Source organism: Macrobrachium rosenbergii, chromosome 23, assembly GCF_040412425.1.
Source record: "Macrobrachium rosenbergii isolate ZJJX-2024 chromosome 23, ASM4041242v1, whole genome shotgun sequence".
Classification (NCBI taxonomy): Eukaryota; Metazoa; Arthropoda; class Malacostraca; order Decapoda; family Palaemonidae; genus Macrobrachium; species Macrobrachium rosenbergii.
Genome location: NC_089763.1, coordinates 59520083 through 59546179, shown reverse-complemented (window position 1 = coordinate 59546179; position 26097 = coordinate 59520083). Strand labels below are relative to the sequence as shown.

The following is a 26097-nucleotide window of genomic DNA, read 5'->3' as shown; positions in this document are numbered from 1 at the left end:
AACAGTGTATTTTATTAGAGACGCGCCTGGTTAAAGACAGAAGCATTTGGTACCAAGGTATTGTAAACATAATTGTGGGAGTGCACTAAAGAAAAATATTTAGAGTGGTTATATGTAAAGAGCTGTTATATGTTTTATGCTTTATCTTTTGATGAATTTTTCTTTTATACATATATGTGATGCGTTTGTTATTGCTTAATTTTTCTTTTTTTGATATTTAATCTTGCAAGTATATTTCTGTGTCTTTTGTATCCACATTTTTATATGATTGATTTATTTGCCTTATTTTGTTTCTCTTTTTGGGAATTAATTTACTTACAGTATATTTCCTTTCAATCAAATTTTTTATTTAACAATTTAAATCTTTCTTGATAATTTTTTATTAATTAATAAATTAATTTCTGATTTAATTTTGACTGATGATTAATTCAGATGTAATCCAATTGTGTTTGGTTTTCAAATAATAATAATTTCCCTGAGACTGTTAATGTAATGTATAATCTTTGAATTTAGAAATAAATTTCTGTATTTGGGGATCGGCCGGTTTCGACTTTTTAACGACAGTTGTTGATATATAGGGGTTTGTTAGGATGTGGAACTTCTGGGGAAAAAATTTTTGTTCAGTGACCTTAGGTTTTATCTGAACATTTTTCGGCCAAAAATTTTTTCAAAATGCATCTCCTCCTTTGCTTTTTGGTTTTAAGGGATGGTTAAAACACACGAGGACCATTTTACAAACCGGGGATTTTGATTTTTAAATTATTTTTAGATTGAATTTTTTTTTAATGAAATTTTTCCGAAATATTAAGAAAAAAATATTGCCAAAAATCAGTGGTCAAAATATTAAAATTTGTTTTAAAAGTTTTCCCATGTTATATTTAAAATTTCATTTAGATTGGTCCAATACTAAGGGAGAGATGCATTTTTTTTTATGTTTTGAGAAAGCAGACCTTCAAAGTTTTTTAATATTTTTACAATTAATTCTATGGTTTGTTTTTATTTTTGGGTATTAATTAATGCAAAATGATTGTTTTATGCTTTATCATTCTTTAAAAGGTTCCTGGTTTTCTTTTATACATATATGTGATGTGTTTCCATATTGCCAAATGGATCCTAATTTTTGCAATTTTACAGTAATTTTTTGCTTCATATTTAATTTTTTTTCAGGAGTCTATAATATTTCTGCTTTCTTTTAAAATATCCCCATTTTTAAATGATTGATTTATTTGATGTGGTTATTTTGTTTAACGTTTGATGGGGACATTCGCTCTCTCCGTTCCATTCCCCTCATGGCACTAATTTCTTGAACTCTTTCTTCTACTTTCGCTTGGACTTTTCCACTTGGCTTTTCCAATCATGAAGTGAACTTTGTTTTTAAAATTTAAATCAGTTTCTTGAATAACGTGTCCTTTTGATTAATTAATAAATTAATTTCTGATTTAATTTTGTCTGATGATTAATTCAGATTTAATATACAATTTTGTTTTTTATATATCTTAAAAGCTAATAGACTAAATTTGCGCTACTGGTGTTTTATGGGTATATAGTTATTGTTAATTTGTAACTAGAGAAATGTGGACACATTCTTGAACCTATACTATAATACAGCAAATTTCGTGGAATTTAGAATTTTTTTCAGAAATTTTTAAATTTTTGTATTTAAAATATTATATCAGAGTTTCATTCATTGACCCACCAGTAATTTTGATTTGAATTAGAGATAGAGTGGTAAGTGAGATGTTTTCCTTCAAGTAATTGAAGTGAGCTCGAACCAGGGAAATGAAATAAATGGAAATACTTGAACTTTTATAATGTTAATGGAGTGATGCCCTTAGATTTTACCTCACACCTGTTTAACGAACTTAATCTACTTTCTTTCATGATTGATAAGTTTTATAAGGGATCACTGTTGCCTTTAGAGAAATCAGTCGTCTTGTATGTGTGATGAGGGTTCAGGTGTCTGGCTTTTGTGAGGTAACTATAATTGTTGAATAAATGGTAAGTTTGGTAATCAACTATCAAGCACTTAGATACCAGGTTTGATTTGAAGAACAGACACTGGACCATTTCCCCCATATATAAATGGTGCCTTAGACTCCGGGACAAGCACTTAGATATCAGGTTTGATTTGAAGAACAGACACTGGACACTCCGTCACAATATATATATATATATATATATATATATATATATATATATATATATATATATATATATATATATATATATATATATATATATATATATATATATATAATATATATATATATATATATATATATATATATATATATATATATATATATATATATATATGTATATATATATATATATTTATATATATATATATATATATATATATATATATATATATATATACAAGCACTTAGATATCAGGTTTGATTTGAAGAACAGACACTGGACACTCCGTCACATATATATATATATATATATATATATATATATATATATATATATACATATATACATATATATATATATATATATATATATATATATATATATATATATATATATATATATATATATATATATATATATATATATATATATATATATATATATATATATATATATGTAGAATCTACTGGTCACTTTTACCAGACACATATGTAATTCTAATAGCCACAGTGCCCTCTTGACTTCTCAATTCTTCGCGCTTTTTGGATATGCTTGTAACTACAAAGCCGTAAGATCCAAGTGCAAGAAATTGGCCATCACAGTCTCTTCAATTTCTTGCGCTTGGACCTTACGGCTTTGTAGTTACAAGCATATCCAAAAAGCTTTGAGAAGTTAAGAGGGCATTGTGGATATTAGATATATATATATATATATATATATATATATATATATATATATATATATATATATATATATATATATATATATATATATATATATATATATATATATATATATATATATATATATATATATAAAACTACTAACTTCCTTTAATATCAATTTGCTCTACCTCGGAAATCATACTTTTTCATAAACGTTACCCAAAGGGCAATTTTTTGGTTGATAGTAAGTTCGCCGCCTCGAACCACGGGACACAAGAACTCAGGACTACAGTGACGCACATTAAACCACACGGTTTAATGCGCGTCACTGTAGTCCTGGGTTCTTGTCTTCCGTGGTTAACTTATTATCAACTAAAAATTGCCCTTCAGGTAACATATATGAAAGTATACTATTTCCGAGGTAGAGCAAATTGGATATTAAAGGACGTTTGTAGCTAAATGCAATCACAGTGATGTGATAAATTTCATATATACAGTATATATATATATATATATATATATATATATATATATATATATATATATATATATATATATATATATATATATATATATATATATATATATATATATATATATATATATATATATATATATATATATATATATATATATATATATATATATATATATATATATATATATATATATATATATATATATATATATATATATATATATATATATATATATATATATATATATATATATATATATATATATATATATATATATATATATATATATATATATATATATATATATATATATATATATATATATATATATATATATATATATATATATATATATATATATATATATATATATATATAATATATATATATATATATGTATACAGTACCTCACTTGTTGTGATGTATGGTTAAAATACACGTCACTGTAGTCCTGAGTTCTTGTAGCCTATTCCATGGTTTGAGCCCAAGACGACGAACTTATTATCAACTAAAAATTCCCCTTCACGTAACATATATGAAAATATATTATTTCGAGGTAGAGCAAATAAGGTATTAAAGTCCCATAAACTTCAGTCATATAATTTTTAATCAACGTTTGTAGCTTAATGCTTGTATGTGAAACACGGTGATGTGATAAAATTCATTCATAATATGGCTGCGTGCAACAAACGCACTACATGGTTAGCATGGCGGAGGTGGGTTGATATCGGTTCTGATGCTAAATACAAATACCTGAGTTCAACGGGATTTGTAGATGGGAGTCGAGACCCTCTTATACTTCACTTGTTGGCTGTGTGGTTAAATTGCGCGTCACTGTAGTCCCCAGTTCTTGTCTTCTGTGGTCCGAGCCCACGAGACAACGAACTTATTACGAACTAAAAAATTCCTCTACAGGTAACATATATGTAAATATATTATTTCTGAAGTAGAGCGAAATGGATATTAAAGGACATTTGTAGCTTAATGCTTGTATATGAATCACGGTGATGTGATAAAATTCATTCATAATATGGCTGCGTGTGACAAATGCACTACATGGTTAGCATGACAGAAGTGGTTTGATACCGATTCTAATTACAAATACCTGAGTTCGACAGGGATTTGTAGATAGGAGTCGGTATCCACTTATACCTCACTTGTTGGCCGTGTGGTTAAAATGGCGTCACTGTAGTCCTGAGTTCTTTACTTCCGTGGTTAGAGCCCACGAGACGACAAACTTATTATCAACTAAAAAATTCCCCTTTGGGCAATTACTTTCCCGAATGGATTGCAACCGACATAAAACGAGACGATTAGCGAAGAGAGACGTTAAAATGGTCTAACATATATGAAAATATATTATTTCCGAGGTAGAGCAAATTGGATATTAAAGGACGTTTGTAGCTTAATGCTTGTATATGAATCACGGTGATGTGATAAAATTCATACAGTATACAGTATGTATATATATATATATATATATATATATATATATATATATATATATATATATATATATATATATATATATATATATGAACTTTATCACATCACTGTGGTTGCATTTAGCTACAAACGTCCTTTAATATCCAATTCGCTCTACCTGGGAAATAATATATTTTCATATATGTATTGAAGGATATGTATATTTATATATATATATATATATATATATATATATATATATATATATATATATATATATATATATATATATATATATTATACTATATATGCGTATGGCTAGAATTCATACTTATACATTTTGGGTTTGTTACAGATATAGGAAGTTGATTTATCCAGGTAATATTAGTATAAAAATGTATTTGTGAATTAGTTACAAAATCATCTACACACATATATATATATATATATATATATATATATATATATATATATATATATATATATACAATATATATATATATATATATATATATAAAATATATACACATATTACACACACATATATATATATATATATATATATATATATATATATATATATATATATATATATATATATATATATATATATATATATATATATATATAAAAGCGTATGTGTATGTATGTACACAATCATTTATTATGCATGTAAATGTGTGTGTGTACGTGTGTATGAGGGCGTGTAAGGGTTGTTTGTGTGTGTGAGTAAGAGTATACACCGGTTCATATTATTGGATTTCAATTGAAGAGTGTTTTACAATTTATATCCAAGGTATTTTCTTGTATGGGAAGTTCAAATGGGCTATCGTGGTCGATGACGTTACCTTCTTTGAGGGAAGCAAGTATCAAAGGTCCTCTGTTTACTGCATGCATGTCTATATACTGTATACTGGTCGTTACTGGAGACGTCCCCAAAGTGTATGTATCGCCAGTGTATCCCCACTCCACCCTGAGTAGTTAGATTTATATGTATGCTGGTTTGTTCTTTTTTATGCTTTTGTGGCGTTGTGTTGCTTTGCTTAGTTAGGTTCTGTCTACAGCATATTCTGAGGCTCGCTTTCTACTCAGGCGTTTCGCAGCCGCTTCTTGTTCCTGTTTAAAGGTGACAGTTTTGTCTTTTTTATTTCTTTTGTGCCATTTTATTTTTTCCTGGTACCCCTATTCATTCAGGAATTGTTCGACTCGGACTAACAGTGTATTAACTTCATTTCAGGTGATAGTTACCTAAAACTGAGAAGTATCTTTTTACTGACTGATAACTCACAAAGCGAATGTGTCTACTCGATTATAATTTTGTATTGTGATTAATCATTCATTGTTAGCAGATTATATAATTATGATTTTATGTATACCTGTGTGTTAAGAGATATATTAATCAATGAAAATGACTAATTAAATAATGGAATGATTGAATTATAAAAGGTGAGAAAATCGGTTGATGAATAATTAAATGTTCGAAGGTTGTTGATAGGAGGTCATATGCACAAATTCTCTCTCTCTCTCTCTCTCTCTCTCTCTCTCTCTCTCTCTCTCTCTCTCTCTGATTTTGTACCTATTCATGAACAGATGTCTAAATCATGTTAAAACTGGTTCATGGGAAAGTTACAAATCCTTCGAGTCAGAAATGTTTTCAACTTGCAAAGGAGCAACATAAAATAAAAAGTGAGGCCTACAAAAATTGATATCAACAAATGTTTACTCTATCAAAGCTCAATCATCCAGAAATTTTACACCTAAGCATCCTTTCCCTAACTTTCTGTCTATATTCATTTGAAAGTTGTATTCGTGCTAAACAGTTCCTAATATTACGTGAATTGGTTTCCGAGAGTTTCATTTTCCTCGTCTGTTGTGACTCCCGTCTCCAAAAATAATTTTATTTATTCTACAGCATGTTTGGCTCTGACTTTCATTTCCTGTTTCATTTTTTAACTGTACTTACGCGACTGATAATTCACCCCCTTTTAGATTTGGTGCCAGAATATTCTTCTTTCTCCAACGATCGCAGCTGCTGGACCTATGACACAAACCTCATTTATCTTTCTCACAATATTGTTTTGCCGTAGCTTCATACTGAAGGTTTCGTGCCTGTTTGGATTAAAGCTTTCATTTTGGCTGTTTCAGTTTTTAGTTCCCTCTTCAATATGACTAAATCTCGGCAGTCCAAGAGCCCTCCACGATTTATTTCCCGAAAATTACCAGATGTCTAATGGGCATTTCTTGAACACATGGGATATTCAAAATAGGAATTCTACATTTTGAAAGTAGTGGGTCTGGATTTTATGAACCTTTTTTTATCAAAATGCAACTTCCCAAGTACCGTCAAAACATTGGGTTCCCGTAACAGAAAAATTTTATATTTCCTCTCATTTTTAGTTTAAAGTGGATATCTTTACATCAAAATATTCCGATGGACAAACAGATTTCTTTGATATTAATTTCATATCAATTAAATATAATATGTAAAGAACAGAGGTTAAAAGGTCAACGGTTTCGTGACATGCTCTAAAATTTGGACTACGGAGACATTTCTCCTCATTTTACAATTAAGATGGAACCAAATACCTTTTAAACCTCACTGATTACGAAATGAGACATCTAGGCAGTTTTTAGAAAAAGATGATGCCTATACCAATCATACAGGGAGTGTGACGAATGCCCGAAATGCCCATATACTTTATCATTAATTTAAACCTGACGATGCAGTTCTTAAATCTCCCGTAGGTAGACTTCCATACCTCTCTAATGTCAGGTATGCACCTGAGTTACCAATATTACTGTTAAAAAACATTTAATTCTTTAGTATCATTGATATACACATATTTTGACAAAATTTTATTTAGTGGAAACCGGCATTAATTTGGATTACTCACATTATACAGAATCACTTATAATCAATCTCCACCTCCTCTTCATCGGACGAACTGCACTTCTGATCACCATTTTCATCCTCTGATTCATCCTGCAAAAAAGTTTCTTCAAAAGCAATTTTGGCAGGAACATTTGGTCCAGTATACCAGACTACTTTCAGTCTGTCTACTTCAACTTTCCACCCATGTCCGACGGGTCCAAATGTCACAGGTTTGGAATTTCTCGCATTTTTTTCACATTTATGCTACCAAGTTTGTTCTTAGCAATTTTTGCTTAAATACTTGGTTGCACGGTGCAAACAGCATGGATCTCAAGCTCTGTTTTTTTCTAATGGATCTTTTGCCTTTTTTTTGAGTGCATACAGCATCTTAAAAAGATAAAGTCTGGCATCACTAACCTTGATTAAGTTGCGAACTCCATATACAACACACATGTCCTTCAACTGTTGCAGAAACATTTCTCTATCACATCTGAACCTCCAAGTTTGCTAATGTCTGCAATAAATCTGTCATTGCCTTTCATGATTTCAAAAGGTTTCCACTTAGCCTTTCTCAAGAGTGAAGCCGTGTAATCACATCCAGTCAGTGCATGAAAGCTCGGCAGGGCATCACATATAATGCTGGTGAGTTTAGTGGCTAAATCTGTAATCTTTATCATTCGTTTTGTGTTCTTTGAGTTAACCCCTGCATCCATTCAAATTTTAGCATTCATGTATCTGACATAGTAAACCATTAGTACAAAGGCATTGGCATAATTGCTGTGCACAGCAATGACTGGGTTGCATTGGTGGTGAACTTCAGCAATAAGGTTTGCATGGAAAATTAGGCCTGTGATCAGCCTCACATGCCCACTTTGTAACCCATGAATCTCAGTCTTACTTACAATGCCATTATCTTCTGAGTAGAGGTAGCATTCATGCCCCACCCCAAAGTATAGCTGATGCCCTTTTAGAGTAGATGCATATTCATGAGGGGTCCATTCATCCATTAAAAACATCAAAAACTCCATTCTAAATTTTTTCTGAGTGCAAAGCAGCATTCACATCTTGTGGTCGTTTCTGTGAAGAGCGTGTGTTCCTGTATGAAATCCCAGACTGTCCACGAAAATCATACTTACTATCTTTAATGGTGGGGCCATCAGGATAAGTGTTACACACAAGATTTGCAATCGTTGCATTGCTGAATGCTTGCCGCAGGATGTTTATTGCCATAGCTCGAAAGGTAGTAGGTAGATTCAAAGTACAAAGAAAGAACATATGATCAATGATGTACACATCAGCCTTGTTAGCTGTGTCATTTGCTGTTCCATTCTTTTTAACCTGTCCAATAATGTACTAATGCAGGTCTTGTTAATGTCACCAGTGATGTGGCACAATGATAATGGGACAGCTCTAAAGCAAGACCAACCTTTTCTGTTACTGCCAGGTACAGTAGCCTTCCAAATACATCTCAGATGCATTTTGCAATTTAGCAATGCAATGCATTCATCTCATAGAGAGCCACACACTTCAATGAAATGCCTAAAATGAAGAATTTGCAAGGCCAGTGCAAAGAGAGTATGTATGCGCTTACAGGGATTGTAGTGCTTTCCACTAATGAAACCAGTGGCTGAACCATGAGCTAGGACATTAGCTGAGCATAGAATCCCTGGACTTTTGAGTTGTTACCACCTGTTCTGTTGTTATTGGCTCCATTATTTCCCAGATAAAGTTTCTGTCATGTCATTGTAGTTATCCTAGGCAAGACCAGTTGCCAAACCTGCTTGAGGTAAAAGCATGTCAGGTAACAGTTGACCATCTACTCTTCGTCTTCCTATTAGGCTTTTCATACCTACTCCTAAACACAAATGTTTTGAAGGTTTAATCCCTCCACTTGTGTAAAATATGACTCCTGTGACAAGGACTCAATTCGCTGTTTCACATCACTGGGGCATTTTTTTCATTCTGCTGCCCAGAGGGAAGTTTTCTAGGGAAGGGGATGTTAGTAATTCAGATGCACACTTACATGCCTCAAGAACATTTGAATGTTGAATTATTGCAGCTTCTGTTATGATGCATTCTTCTGTAATGCACCAGAGTAAATGGCTTGACCTTCTTTCTTACTATAAAAATCCAAATTAACTCTGTTACCAAAATGGTTCTTTATTTTTTTACCTATGGTGCTTACTTTATGAGGCACCAGATCAACTTTGGATTCTCTTTCAAGGAACCTACTGTAATGTCTATGCAGTGATACAATGATACAAGGTACTCTGTTTGGTAATTATCTATTACAGATGACTCGGTTTACATGATTAGGTGTTTTAAAGCATTACAGGTTACTTCATGAAGTTCAGACATTACAGTATTTGCCTTTTTGAGTACATTTTGCTGCTTGTTCATGTACCTGCATTTGCAGATATTGTGATATATTGCTTCTTTTTAGAATGAAACCCATTACTTCCAGTTTTCACTAACGTAAGACTGTCAGTGATTACACGGGCAGCTTCTCTAATGTTCTTTTCTAACAAGTCATACAACTAGTAAGAGGCTGTTCCATATTCTTCACCTTTTTCACAAACGTTATTGCAAAGATGCAGATTTTCGGAAAACACCAGCTGACGATACCTCAACCTAGTGTGATGGACTTCTTGGAAACATGTTCTTCACTGCTGGTGCTTGGAGGCCTATCTGGCTCCAGGGGCACAGATGTAAATCTACTGTAGCAAGTGTTGTGACATCCTGCTGTCTCAGGTGGGGTTCCTGGTAGTGACTTACAAAGTGTCAAATATTTTGGCAACTTATGAATGATTTGACACCTAGTAGCTGCTTCCTTCACTTTTGCCCATTTCATTTCAATAAATGGTAGTATGTCTCCACCAGAACAATCAGTGCCTGGAAGATGAATAATGAATTACAAGTGGTCTATGTTTGTTGGATCACCTTGTATGATGTCCTGAAACAAAGCACATATTCATTGTACAGATCTTAACAGAAAATAATAGACATTTGATCAGTGTAGTTTACAAGATAGAATCTATGCAGTTTTATAGGTAGTATACTGTTCATCATTTCAGTAATGTTACGGGGGGTGTTAATTGCGTTAAGGTGGGCATTAGTCACACTTCCTGTATGGGTGCTTTTTCCAAAAACTGCCTAGATGTCTCATTTTTGTAATAAATGTAAAAAGTATTTGGGACCATCTCAGTAGTAAAATAAGACGAAATGTCTCCCTAGTCCAAATTTAAGAGCATAATGTGAAACCATTGAGCTTTTGACCTTTGTTCTCTACATATTGTATTTAGTTGAAACAAAATTAATATAAAAGAAATCTGTTTATTCATAGAAATATTTTGACGTATAGTTATCCACTTCAAACTAAAAATGGGGGGAAATATAACACTTTTCTTGTGCTGGAACCCAATATTTTGAAGTAATTTGGGAAGTTGCATTTTGAGCAAGAAGGGTTCATAAAATCCAGACCCATCACTTTAAAATGTAAGGAAATACCCATTAGACATCTGGTCATTTTTCAGGAAATAAATCATGGTGGGCTCTTGGGCTATGGGCAGTGCACTGAATCACATCCTCTCTTAGCTCTCCCATCGACCTCATCCTCCCCGGTAAAGGGTACCACTTGTAGTGGTAGGCTAAGCATATCTAAAGTCTTATCCCTTTTCTATAGGTACTATTTGTATCGCTCCCTTTTCTGTAGGTACTATTTGTATCGCTCCCTTTTCTGTAGGTACTATTTGTATCGCTCCCTTTTCTGTAGGTACCATTTGTATCGCTCCCTTTTCTGTAGGTACTATTTGTATCGCTCCCTTTTCTGTCAGTACTATTTGTATCGCTCCATTTTCTGTAGGTACTATTTGTATTGCTCCCTTTTCTGTAGGTATTAGTTGTATCGCTCCCTTTTCTGTAGGTACTATTTGAAATCGCTCCCTTTTGCTGTAGGTACTATTGGCATCGCTGATCTGCTCAGGTCAGAGGGAGAATTCCTTCTCTTGTTGTCTGGCCTTAATTCCTGTCAGGCTATTCTCTTCCATCGGCTCCTTATTAACGATGTTGCGTACTATTTGGACTGCATGCTATTTCTGTCCATCTACTTCGAAGTTTAGGAATGATCTTGCTTTCACTTCCGATTCTTTTAATCAATTTGTCTTCTTTTAAGAATTAAGTGTAACTTCTCCTTCGTGGCTAAACCATATTCTTATTGCTTCTTTCTTTTTTTCCTTTTTAAATCTGTCACATTTTGCGATAAACTCCAACACCGTTTTTTCATTCTCTCACCATTCCTTACTTGTTTCTAGGACTGGAGGCCTCTCGAAGCGATGATAAGATTTTTCAATCTTCATATTTCTTACTTATTTTCCATCTTTCATAAATGACTGATTCCTGGTCCGAGGTACGGTTAATGAGGAGCTGGAAGTCCCTACTCAAGGAGTTTTTTCCATGTAAACATTGCCTCAGTAATTTTAAAAACCTTGTCAATGGATGCACTCTTGATTTATTTCCTGTTTATATCTTACCGTAGAAAAGATTACCGGCCAATATCTCGACTTAGTATAACGGTAATGGCAAGCTGAGATATGACAGCTTCCATAGTTTCACAGGAGAGGATGTGCTGCATGTGTCACCTCATTTTGAAGAAGTATGTTATTTTTTTATTCATTTCTTGTGGTTTCAGCTAATAATGACCTGTACTTGGTTTCCCCTTGCAACTTTCTTGGTTCCACGATTCCCAAAGAAGATAGTTAACCGACCTTCAAACTGATAAAGCAGCTTCGGACTCCAAATATCAGCTTGACTTCACAGCTGATGGCTTAAATTAGGGCAAGATATTATTGTTAAGCTCTAGAGTGGAACTTTGAGAGTAATGATGGCACAGGTGGTAAGGCATGGACGACCATTCGACCGAACCCATGTTGACTTGAGAATGCTATTTTATGATCTAATGCCCGACAAAAGCGTCAAGGTTGTTAGTGGACGGATAAACTATGCTGTGGAAAACAAATTATGAATAACCTAGATCTGTAGAAATCAAATGAGTAGATGTTGTTAAGAAAGCCAATCTAGGGATTAGTTGTCAAACTAAAACTAATGTAACCAATAATGTTGGAAAAGTGCTTGCTTCGAGTCTGACTTCGCATAGCTTCGAACTCGGATGACAAGTCAATGACACAATGTTTTAAATCACCTCGAAGTCCTTATAACCTGTATGGGCCGGGTAGCATGTTCCCCAACACTGTATCATGGTTCGGCCAGACGAGTGAGAAGGGGCGCGCTCTCAGTCTTTTGTTTGTTTGTACGGTAATCCCCAATGTTGCTTGTACGAAACACGCTGCGAAGGTTGACGCTTGTGAACTTTGGGCGTGGTAAACATATAAAGATTATTTTCAAGAAGATTTTATGGTTAGTTTTTAAGATATGGAGTCCCGCTTTTTCAGGGAAGGTCCGGAACCTCAATACAATTGGTGAAGTCCTTAACCAGGGATCCCACGGAAACTCAAGCATGTAGTACTGTTTAAAAAGAGGAAGCGTTACCAATGAGTCTTCATATGATTTTTAAGTACCTTTGATAACGTGGTTTACTGATGTAATGCAAAAGTGGTTGCCTGAAGATTTTGATTGTTAGGCAAAATAACACTGGAGAGTGTTGGTATACCTAAAATCTTAAATTCCGAAGTGTGGTACTGATGAAACATGGAATTTTTTTAGGATACCTCTCTCTCTCTCTCTCTCTCTCTCTCTCTCTCTCTCTCTCTCTCTCTCTCTCTCTCTCTCTCATGCCCACACACACACACACACACAAAGGCCATCTTCGTATATAGGGTCGTTATCACCCCCTGGCAGCCTCATCATTATCATTGTCAATAGCATTAGCATTATTGTTGTTGTTTGCTGGATATCGTATTAAAGCTATTTTAATTTTCATCATACTCGTTCCATCGGTTTGTGCGTTGGAGTTCATATTGTTATAGAACCTTCTTCGTATGTAAAACACTAATTCTCAAGTTTTATTCTTGAACAGTGTATTATGCCATAGGAAAATTTAACCGCGTTCTTCCGTAGAGTTGAATAATTTTATGTCGTGACTTTTTCCGCTTCTACATAAAGGACCCGTAACTGTCATATATATACTGTATATATATATATATATATATATATATATATATATATATATATATATATATATATATGCATATATATATATATATATATATATATATTATATATTATATATGTATATATATATATATATATATATATATATATATATATATATATATATATGTGTATATATATATATATGTGTGTGTGTGTGTGTGTGTGTGTGTGCATGCATATATTTATTTTAAGATATTTCTTGTTTTACTTGTTGAAATGTACGCCTGTATCCATTAAAGTGAGTGACTGATTGCCTGATATTTCTTCCGCGTGTGAAAGCAAAACACTTCAATAAAGCTGTCACAGATTTTAAAAAGTTAATTGTATGCAGGAAAGGAAGGGAGCGGCTGGAAATGATGAGGTGATTGGTTTGGTGATCTACATTTGCTAATTGCTTTGCTTCATAACATGAAGTCAGTCAGTCACTACCCACATACAAGCTTTCCTTTCCTGCATACAATTAGCTTTTTAAAATCTGTGACAGCTTTATTGAAGTGTTTTGCTTTCACACACGGAAGAAATATCAGGCAATCAATCACTCACTTTAATGGATACAGGGGTACATTTCAACAAGTAAAACAAGAAATATCCTAGAATAAATATATGCATGCATATATGTGCATATATATACACACACACACACACACACATACACACACACACACATATATATATATATATATATATATATATATATATATATATATATATATATATATATATATATATATATATATATATATATATATATATATATATATAAAAGAATATGTGCATGTATGTATATTTATATACACATATATACTGTATATATACACTGTATATGTGCGTGTGTGTTTGTATGTATATCTATATTTTTATAAATGTATGTGTGTGTATATAACTCCCATTATGTGAATTAAGACGTAAAATAAAATATAAAGTATATTTGGCCATGATGAAAGTGAAACAGTTGATTGCCGTATCTTTTGCCTTAACTCGAATGTATTCTGTGGCCAACTGCATACAACAGGAAATTAAGAGTCTAAAGATGATTTGGTTTCACTTAAAAGGAACAGCTAAGATCAAAAGAGCCTAGAAGCATTTAATGCCTGCAAGGGTTAATCTTCAAGTGAGAAACAGCTGTCCTGGATTAACCCAAGTACTGGATTAATCAAGAATAGGGTAATGACATTAACAAGAATTCCTGGCAATATTTGGTTTATATTTTAAATCTCCTAAATATCTTTTGAGGGAAGGGGTCAAGAGTGGACAGACCTGGATTAAACTTATATTATTTTTTTGTTTTTTTTTTTTTTTTTAGTTGTATTAATGAAGATTCTAAGAGAAATTTAGAGACAATGGTGCTGCATCATGTAATTATACTACAGCGGAACCTGTCACCTCTATGTGATTAATTTCACAAAGGCAAAGGTGTACAAAAATAACCTTATTCTTTCGGCCAATTCTACTTGAATATTTATGCTGTTTTATTCGGACATTTGATTACTTACTCGTCCGGTCCAAATAAAAAGAATCACATTCCATTTGTGTGGTTCAAACGTTGTTGCTACTCTCTCTTGAGGAGAATCCTGCCTTGGCATGCATATTTTAGTGCTGTTTTATGAAAAGACACTTACCTTAATTTTCAACTATGACTTGTTGGGCGCAAAGCCGGTAAAATAAGGCAAACAGTTTCATTGAAGCACGTATACAAAATGAGAGCTGGATAACACAATTCCCAACCTATTTTTCTATGTGCAGAAGCTCGTTTCCCGAGAATTCACCACTGACAATTGCTGTAGTGCTCGAAACTGTATAGTAAGTAACTGAACAAATATCCACCCCTTGCTTACCTGGAATGTTCCTTGTTTTAAGAGCCTGAAACAATCTCAGACTTTAGAAGAGAAAAAACAAGTGTCGGCTCCGATGAGGAATGCTATTCTCTGAACTTTAATGCTAATGGCAGCAGCGTGATGCGAACGAGTTATTTAATAATTACGGACGGTAATTAAATGCTAAAAGGTCAAAGCGATGCTGTATTCGCTTAAATGTCATTCCACGCATTGCAAAACATGGTAAGAGATTTTAATAACACGTGCGGGTTAGGCTGCAATTAGACCACAGGCTTTAGATTAGAGCTTCCATTATATTATGGGAGTGACTCGAATTACCCTGGGGAATCACACGTACCAACTGGGAAGAGAGATTGTCTAGTAAAACCATGTAAACTCTCTCTCTCTCTCTCTCTCTCTCTCTCTCTCTCTCTCTCTCTCTCTCTCTCTCTCTCAGCTGTAGAATCAGAACTGGAAAGTGACCAGAATGGAAATGGTGTTCCCATGTTTAAAGGATTAAGGCAGTAATTGAGGAGCCGATCGGAGGCTCATAGTGGTATGAAGGAGAGAGAGAGAGAGAGAGAGAGAGAGAGAGAGAGAGAGAGAGAGTCACTCGTGGATATTGTTCTTAATTTCCGATAAGATCTTCTAAATTCCTGATAAAACAAATTAAGTGCCGATTTTATTTAGGACTGGGTTGAACAGGATAAAGTTTGAAATCGGGCAAACTCTCTCTCTCTCTCTCTCTCTCTCTCTCTCTCTCTCTCTCTCTCTCTCTCTCTCTCTCTCTCACACACACACACAGTTGTTATACGACATTTGGTATGATTTTACTTTGAAGTTTGCATGCTGGAGTACTCTCTCTCTCTCTCTCTCTCTCTCTCTCTCTCTCTCTCTCTCTCTCTCTCTCTCTCTCTCTCTCTCTCTCTACTTAGCTTTGGCTTCTGTAGATTTCTTAAATTGCACTTACCGAGAGTTACTGGCTTTGCATGCTTAGAATGGGAGATCATCGATTGGACCAAAATTAATTGGTATGGCGGTCTTTTAAATGTTTGATACGTAATTAGAATTACAGGTGATGACCAAAATAACAAAGGTGAGGATAAATAGAAAAAATATGCTGAAGTTTCTCATAGTCAGTTTTGTGGGCTTCTACGGACCGTTTATGATGTATTTGTAAAGTATCCTCCCAATGTTTTGGATGAAACTGAACCTCTTAATATTTTTTTTTCCATCAACTGAATAACTGTATTTTCTTTCGTTCACAGGCGTATACCACTCTCATCAACGGAGGGCGGCAGTCATGGCTGTCACCCTACTGATAACTGAATGTCTCCAGAAAGACCTCTGTGCCAGTGGACAAGCCAGGCAAATGGTAAGATTGACTGACGTTGTTTCCTTTTCTTCGGCGCTTTGTCTCGTGTGGAAGGACTGGCATGCTGCTTCGTGCTTTGGATTCACAAGAAATTAAGAGTGTAAGGTCATTTAAGAAGGGATGGTTTGTGCTAATCTTGTGAACACTGCTCTCTTCCTTAAATATTTTGAAGAGTAATACCATTTTCTTTGGCGGTCCATTCATTCATCGAGAGGTTTTTATGTGCTCAGATTCGCTGGTGGTCCAGCATTTGTATTTTTTTTTTCAATAGTCACTAGAGCTTCCAGCTTGCCAACTTTTGGCTAGACAAGGCATATAGGCAGCAGCAGAACTTGCAAAACATATAAAACCAATTACAGAGCAGAAAGAAGCAGCATCGTTTCCCTGTTTCCGTGAGCGATGGTTTCGGCTCAAGAAAAATGGTGCCATCAGTGATGGATGAGCCAAGAAGTTTTCGTCCTGATCACCCGGAGACTTGGCTTTGGAGTTGGCTCTGCTCACACCAGATTCGAGCGATTGCGGTGATGGGTCCTATTATAGGACCAGGAAAGATGCGAGCGCACAGTAAAGCTTCCATCTCTTGCTAGGTTTTGTCAAGCAAGATCTGGTCTGAGGACTGCGTCACTGTTAGAATGCCAGAACTAAACTCTGTATAGCTGCCGTTAAGGATAAGTCCATTCAATTACCAAGTTTTATTAGCCATAAGACAGTATATGTATAAGCAATAATATATATATATATATATATATATATATATATATATATATATATATATATATATATATATATATATATATATATATATATATATATAGCGTGTGTGTGCGGAAATGAATGTGGATGTTAAATAGAATAATAGTAAACAAGCTGAAGCATTTCAAATGGATTGTTTGTGGTTGAAGAAGTGAACGAGTGAGAAATGTAGAACAGTAGGAATAGAGGAAAAAATGGAGGACGATCTGTTGGTAAAAATTGTATAATTCGAAAGTGATAAGAAGGAGGATAGAAGTAATGTAATATGTACTAGAAAGGAAAGCTATAATTTATGTGAAGTGGAAGAGTGCATTCACAGTGGAGTTAAACAGCGAATGTGTATTGGTGTTTTGATGAGTTCGGCTGACGAATCTTTTGTGTAGGTCAATGAAATGCTGAATGTTTTAGAAATATCTTGCACAAAAGGTTCCGGTAAGTAAAAGTATGAATGTGGCATTCATACTTTTCATACTGAAAGTCGTCGATCCGTACTGTCGGGCGTTCGAGTCTCCCAGATGCTGAATCATTTATCAGTTATAATTCACCTTCGGTGATATTCCCGAAGCAGAGCGAACTGGATATTATACGGTATTTGTAGCTCATTGTTTGTGAATATAACAATGTGACGGCGTATGTGATAAAAATTGACATTTTATATATATATAATATATATATATATATATATATATATATATATATATATATATATATATATATATATATATATCCATATATAATTAAAGATATATGTATAATTATATATATATATACTATATATATATATATATATATATATATATATATATATATATATATATATATATATATATATATATATATATATATATATATATATATATGACCTATTTATGCCATGAGAGGCGAGTGTGTTGGCCTTTGGCTGTCAAAACAAGTCTTGCTAAACTTGTTAACGAGTCTTTTTAGTGGATGGGATTTTCCTTCTTCCATTTCCTGTGGTTTCCTTTTGCTTTGGTCTGCGTTTCCTGCTCCTTCCTTGGCACCAGAAAATACTCATTATTGGCCGATTTTATGGGTTTAATGAAATTCATTGTCTCATTTCTAACGAAAAATATGCCACAACTTTTCCACAGTGACGTATAAACATGATGTTATACATTTAGGCAGTGGGCCCTCCGTCGATGTTTACACACTGACTCACGCACACTACACAACAAACTGAGTCAACAGCGGCACACCTGTCCTGCTCAGACCATCATGGTGAGAGGGTGAGGCTCCACACAAGCCAGCGCCGCGCTGGCGGACGGCTTGCAGCCTCCCAGCCATCACCACTCGGCAAGGGCCTTTGCCTCTGCCACCGGGTAGAATGTAGAGTAACTAGTTAAATAAACGAAAAAACATGAATAATGCTTCATCATGAGTAACTCTAAATTGTAACATCTAAATCCATTCGCATTATTTCTGAAACTACAATACTGGCTTCACATTCAGTATGTATAGATTTCTGGATACGCTTCACAAGTCGGCAGATGCAGTCCCAGTGGGCCCCTGGAAGAAGCTACAGAACAGTATGTTTTCATTCATGCCTATGCGAGCGTGCAGCAGGTGTGTGTCAACAGGACATCCAAAAACCAAGGAAAGGAAGGATCGTGGAGAGGCGTGTGAATACATTCATGAGTTGGTCCCCTCTAAATGATAAACTTTCGGCAGACATCGAAGATTTTATATGTTGCTCACTGTCCTTGCGTTGTGTGTGTGTGTGTGTGTGTTTTATCAGAACACACACCACCACGCACGTAAATATAATGGGGAGTGAACATCCTCGCACTTGGGTGGCCTTGCCGGAAGTATGTTCCCTGATGGTTGTTGTTCTTTTAGGTCTTGAGCAAACCCAGCAACCAGAAACAGTAGATCAGGTAAGGTAATATAATGTTTATAATAATGAGTATGCATTCATTGGTTCAAGATTTTTAGTCATCGTTGAGTGGTTTTAGCAGGGTCTGCCTTTTTCGTAGTATCTGTTGTTTCTCCTTTGGTGAAATATTTGACAACTCTCGTCACGTCACCGGCAGGTGTGACGGGGCTGAACATTTTCCATTAGTGCTGTGCAAGAAACCCAGCCACTCGCTCTCACCACCCAAGCCTCGTTATTGCTTCGTTGCGACGTCTGCTTTACTAACGACGATCTTAACAATTATGGTCACAAATGGATGAGAAGATTGACCTGTGACTATGTTAAATTCTGTTTGATATTGTCTAAAATCTGATCTGTCATTTATCCATGAAACTCGATTTTTGTGGCTCAGGAGAAACATATCCTCCTCTCACATTATAAGTAATCTCTTCTATTAATTATCGTGAGTGCGGTGGAGTAAATGCAGTATATATATACCTGTATATATGTATATATATATATATATATATATATATATATATATATATATATATATATATATATATATATATATATATATATATATATATATATATATATATATATATATATATATATATATATTATATATATGCATTACTTGTGGTTTAATATTGAGTAACTACAGAAAAATGTTAACGCTGAAATACATAGATTATTTATAAAAATAAATATTTGTCAACCCGAATGGTTCAATAAAATTATATTTGCTTTTGGTAAAGTTAAGTTAGCTTTAATTAGGTTCTGATTGTAATGCTATTAAAAATGTAAAATATTGTATATTTTCTCTAATAAAAGATAAAAAAAATATTTGTCAGTATATAAGCATATGTTTAAGTGGCAAAACCACATATGTTTATATATATATAAAACTTATATATATATATATACACATATATACACACACACACACACACACACACATATATATATATATATATATATGTGTGTGTGTGTGTGTGTGTGTGTGTGTGTGTGTGTGTGTGTGTGAAAGACGATTGTCACGAAAGACAGTTTTGATAATAAACACGACAACACGCAGTAAGTGGTGTTATGCAACATATGGAAAAAAGCGCGCAGGAAAAAGACCTTTCACAAAACCTAGTGAAAAGTATGAAAAAAAGATACTGGACGAATTTGGTTTAATTAAAAATGGTAACAGTTTTAATTTACATAAGCTCAGTGACAGCATATTGTACTTATGACACAACGCTCAAGAATACAAATAGACAGAGAGATATAATAATCATAATTTGTTGTAAATCATCTCATTTCATAAAAAAAGCTTAAACTTTCCAAGCTTAGTCTGTATGAAGTATGGCCTTTTTTTTTTTTTTTTTTTTGAGGACTTGGGTGAGCGGTTGATATGTTCCACGCTCATTATGATTCTTTTTTTGTATTACGGTCTCACTGTCTGTGACCTGGTTATGAGGAATTTCAGCAAACATTTTCAGCGAAGGCTGCCGGGAGGAGGCTGCCGGGAGGAGGCTTCCTGGCTGTGGCCGTGATGGACTGTTTCAGAAAAATGCACTGCCCCATTCCTCTAGTCAGCAGTGAATTAGGTACCGGTAGTTAATCGGATGTGGTGGGTCTCAGCCGGGTAGGCGAAGGAAGGAAAATACAGAAATAAGGGTTCTCGTAGTGCAGTGGTTAGAATTAGACACCTCGTACTTGGTCTGGTTTAGCAAGTCGCAGTTAGTATAACGGTTCCCACTACCGGAAAGTTTGGGTTTTGCATTTGTTTTCATTTAGGATTCAGTCCTCTGTAGTGACAACGAAGTCCAAACATTGTGGAAAAGTCGAAAGGTTAAGATAACATTGAGTCTATCACGAATACGTCTGCAACTAAATTCATAAGATTTTTGTCTTCTCTATTTGGTCTGTGCTGGAACGCTCCGGCGATTTGCAGATTCTAAGAGATTTCAGCCACTTCATTATTTTCCTTTTACTCCTAATGTTGAGTATAGATATATATATATAATATAATATAAATATTTATATATATACAAATATTTATATTATATATATGTGTGTGTGTGTGTGTATAATGAAAACCTGACGTGTTTCACAGAAATAAATTTCTGACTCACATTGGGACCGAACTCCGTCTTTCAAATGAGAGCCCAGGGCTTCAGCAATTCATCCACACCAGTCATAAAAGAAATCGAAACTTGAGTACACCGTAGCTGAGCTTTTTTTCCCCGGAAGGCTACCGCCCAACATACCTGAGAATTTTACCCAATTCACCGACTCACACATACATAGATATATATAGTGCATATATATCCTAAAGTTATCATCATACCATTATAAAATCTTGTTATTTTATTACTATTAATTGTATTTTGTCAATTGGGCGTCTGAAGGTCCCGGAAGAGTTGGAAGACCCAGGTCTACGCGGGTGGGAACTGTGAGACGAAAGGCGGAGAAAAGTGAATAGGTGAGGAAGAAAAGCAGGGAAAACATGTGTCGGGAATTCCAGAGAGGCCCTTTGCGTCTCTCGGCGTTGGGGGTGATGGTGATGATGATAATTATTTGTCATCCAAAAGCTGTCGAAGGATTGTTCTAACTGAATGTTCATTTAAGTGAAGAGAATTCTATTCCCTCACACTGAGGACACTCGACTCCCGCTTACGTCTTCGATTTTTAGTTTAAAGAAGGTCTTGTCCCTCTTACAAACATCAATGCAATGAGAAGAGAAAGGAAGAGCTGTAAAAAAATTAAAATCTTGGTCTCTAACTGAGAGACTCTGCAGCAATAATAGATATTTGGTGTAACAGAAATAGTTATGGATTACATGAACAGCATGGGAATGGAATTAATTTTTCTTGTGTGTATATCCTGATAGTCTCAGGGTCAACTGTTTAACTGTGTTAATGTCTTTATTTGCCTGTGATTTGAAAGGTCATTGATTATATAGAATATTATTAGCTAATGGTTATGTAGTGTTTGAACTTCATCCGTGAATAAGATTTCTGTTGCCAAGAATCTTAGACTGTTTGTGCAGTTGTGCTTTGAAATGGACAGGCGTTGATCCGGAACCGAATTTGCCTGTCTCGGCTTCACTTCATAGAGTTGTAAACTAGTGTTTTGAATACCCATCTTGTAGAGGTATGAGACACTTCAGAGTTTGCAGTAATAAATACATTAGCTATATATGTCCTTTAAAAAGCAGCGTCTGCAGTAATAAGTACATTAGCTATACATGTTCTTTAGAAAGCAGCGTCAGTGCTAAGAAGTTTTTCGAGAAATTTGACGTCCTTTTTGACTAATCTTGATCAGTTTAAACGCAAATCCAGTTTGTTATTTCAATTAATATTTTAACCAAGTGTCATTTCTAGATAGAATTTTTCTTCCTGTCTGCCGAATATGGTCTGTTTAAAAAGATTCGTGGCTGTCTCTTATAAAAATACAAAATCTATTTGATACAAAAGTCTGGTCGTTTTCCTTATGGGGCTGCTTGTTAGATAAACTTTCCTCTCACCTGTTTCGGTCGGACGACAAAAAGGTGAAGAAAGAAAATTGGGGAAAAAAGTTTCTGAGGCGTTTCATCCAGTTCCTTTTTCCATTGACCTTCTCCTTCGGTGGGAGAAGAAGGAATCAGGTGGATGGAAATAAAACCCAGTTACTTTTCATTCTTCTTCCTTCTCTCCATACTTGTTCTCCTATATTTGTCCTCTTACTCCTCCTCCTCCCACCTTTCTTTACGGAGATGTCGAAAGGAGTGGGGAGGGAGACAGGGAGGGAGAGAGACAGGCAAGGATTGTGAAGCAAGAAGAGCGGAGGGAGATTCCCAAGGACACAGGTGCACTAAGATTACCCGGCGGGAGGAGTTGCAAAAACCCCCTCAACTCACACGCAACCAAGGTAACCCTTACCCACCCTCCCACACCCCCTTTTCGTACTCCTCCTCCTCCTCCTCCTCCTCCTCCTTTTACTTCTACTCCTCCTGATTATCGCCTCTCTCTCCATTCTTATTCCAATTCTCATCCGCCGGTGCTCTCCAAACAGACTTACGAAGCCCCAGTGTGATACCCTTGCAACGTATCACTCCGGCTCTCACCCAGTCCTCCAAGACATGAAGTAGGATTACGTTGTTCGTTGCGTGTGTGTGTGTCTGGGTAAGTGCATGGGCCTCCATTTCACATTTCCCTCACGGTTGTTGTCTCTCTCTCTCTCTCTCTCTCTCTCTCTCTCTCTCTTACAAATCATCTTGTTAGACATTTTTTCATTAAAATCGAGTGGATGATAGCGAGCAGAATGAAAACATTACAAACTAGATTTTACAGAGATGGGAAGACAGAACAATGAGAGAGAGAGAGGGAGAGAGAGAGAGAGAACCGTGAGGGAAATGGAAAATCAGACGGCCCCCACCCACGCTCCGCGCACCTCAGTTGTGCAAGTCGAGATGAGATGTCAGGGTGAAGGAGGTGGTGGTGGTGATTATCGTCATCATTGTCATCCCTTGGCAACAGAATTCCGGGTGGGGGTGGAGGAGGATCGCGTCTGTTTCAGGCGTGTAGTGCCCAGCAGGCCGTCTGGATGGACTATGAATTTCATTCCTTTCCAGATTAGCGCGGGGAGGTGGACGGAGGGCTCGGCGTTTGTATGGCTAAGGACTATCTCTCTCTCTCTCTCTCTCTCTCTCTCTTCATAACAGAACAAATACTGGAAATTGGCAGTTGTCAGAAAAGAGAGGTTTATGCTGATAATATTTTTGACAAATTTTCTCACAGTAAGTCCTCCTTACTTTCTCGGGGAAAAACAAATATTGACGAAAGATAACAAGATCCCATAATGAGCACATTATAGCTCTTGAGAGGTCATTACAATATTAAAAACAAATCTTTCTTGTTTTAGACGGTATAACCTTTGTTAACTATACCTCTCGTATCGAGTAGGACGTTTTTATTAGAGCAATGAGCGGTCAAGGTATTTATAACTTGGACTGCAGAAGGGGATATCTTGAATGGCAAAAGAGAGGAGGGAAAAACGAGAAGTTAAGTGAAAATTGTAAGGAAGAGGAAGAGAAGGAGGAGGAGGAGGAGGAGGAGGAGGAGGAGGAGGAGGAAGAAGAAGAGGAAGAAGAAGAATAAGAGGAGAAGAAGCAAGAAAGAGAAAAGTAGTTTTCTATTGATTCTCATTATGCTCATAGTAACGTTCGCTGTTCTGTGGTTCTCGTCTGGAATTCCCCAGGCTTTGTGCTGACCAAGGTAAAGAGAGAACTGACTTGCTGGTCTTTAGGAACGCATTGCGCGCGCGCGCTCACACACACACACACACACACACACACACACACACACACACACCTCTTGAGGCAATTTGTGTTTACATCGGAGATGGTATGTGTCGCAATGTCTGGGAGTTGGGCTCGGCATCCATGATTTACTGATGATTGAATAATGATTCTAACTGCGTTTTTTCCTTCCTCCTTTTTTTCTTTTTAATTCCCGAGTCTTCAGATGCCAGTGTGTTAGTGTTATTTATTAATATATACTCAAAAAAGAGGGAGAGAAGGAAAAAGAAAGATTTTTACAGTCTGCTCAGTGAGGGAGAAACAGTATTGCAATACCGCTGTTTATTTGAATCATTTCTTACGTATACCGACCAGGTTCCGAACTTCGCAGAGGCTTCGTGGAAAATTAAGGAACTTGTTTACTAAAAAATTGTTAATATTCCATAAGAGAAACCTAAATATCACTTCTTCTTCTTCTTCTTCTTCTTCTTCTTCTTGAACATGGAAGAAGGCATGTTCTTGCTGCGATAGCTAATTTTCCCGGATCTTCCTTTGTTCGTCATAGCCCACTTTTGTGTCTGCGTGGCAGCAAGCACCTTCATGAAAACGTGCTTTGGAAGCTCAAGCATCGTGCCTTCAATGTACTGACCTTGCTTTGATACAAAAGATGTTGAACAGTCTTGCCCCGGTGACATTATTGCAACATTTTTAAGAAAAAGTATTGGTTTATGAATTACCCAAACTAGCTAAGTTGTATGGAACAAATCAGAGTTTTTTTTGTTGTTGTCAAACTACTGTTTTGTCTTTCAAGTAGTTTTACAAAACGAAGTATGTGCTTGTTTGTTTTTTATCATACACACCAGTCCTTCGAAAGGCAGTGAGGAAGAAGGAAGAGGGAAAGCAAAGTAACACGAATGCCTCTATGAAGCATTCAGCACTTCATTCTGTGTCAAGTTTTACATCCATTTTTGTGGCTGATGCACTCTGCTTTTTTTTTTTTTACGGTAATTATAAAATTTCATATTAATATTTATTGGAATGTAAGTGAAGAGCGGAAAACAGAATTTGTTGTTGATGTGATGAACACATTTGTGTCGAGCGAATGTACTTGTTTGAGGTCAGACAGAATTGTTGTCACGGCCCCATGAATTAAACTTTCATGGCTGACATACGGAACTTGGCATTCATTTTTCCTAGCCCTGTTCCGCAAGGTGAGCATATGATGTTTGTTATCAGTTATGTTCCATTGTCAAAAT

The 26097-nt window shown here is 35.1% G+C and overlaps 1 long non-coding RNA gene across 4 annotated transcripts in view; it reads left to right on the top strand.

Annotated features, from left to right (window-relative positions):
* The window catches only part of LOC136851642 (uncharacterized), a 318637-nt gene that overhangs the window by 162802 nt on the left and 129738 nt on the right, over positions 1 to 26097 (top strand). For all 4 annotated transcript variants that reach the window (XR_010856938.1, XR_010856939.1, XR_010856936.1 and 1 more), the window contains exon 4: positions 16834 to 16940. This is a non-coding gene — a long non-coding RNA (uncharacterized lncRNA). The remainder of the gene's footprint in view (positions 1 to 16833; positions 16941 to 26097) is intronic.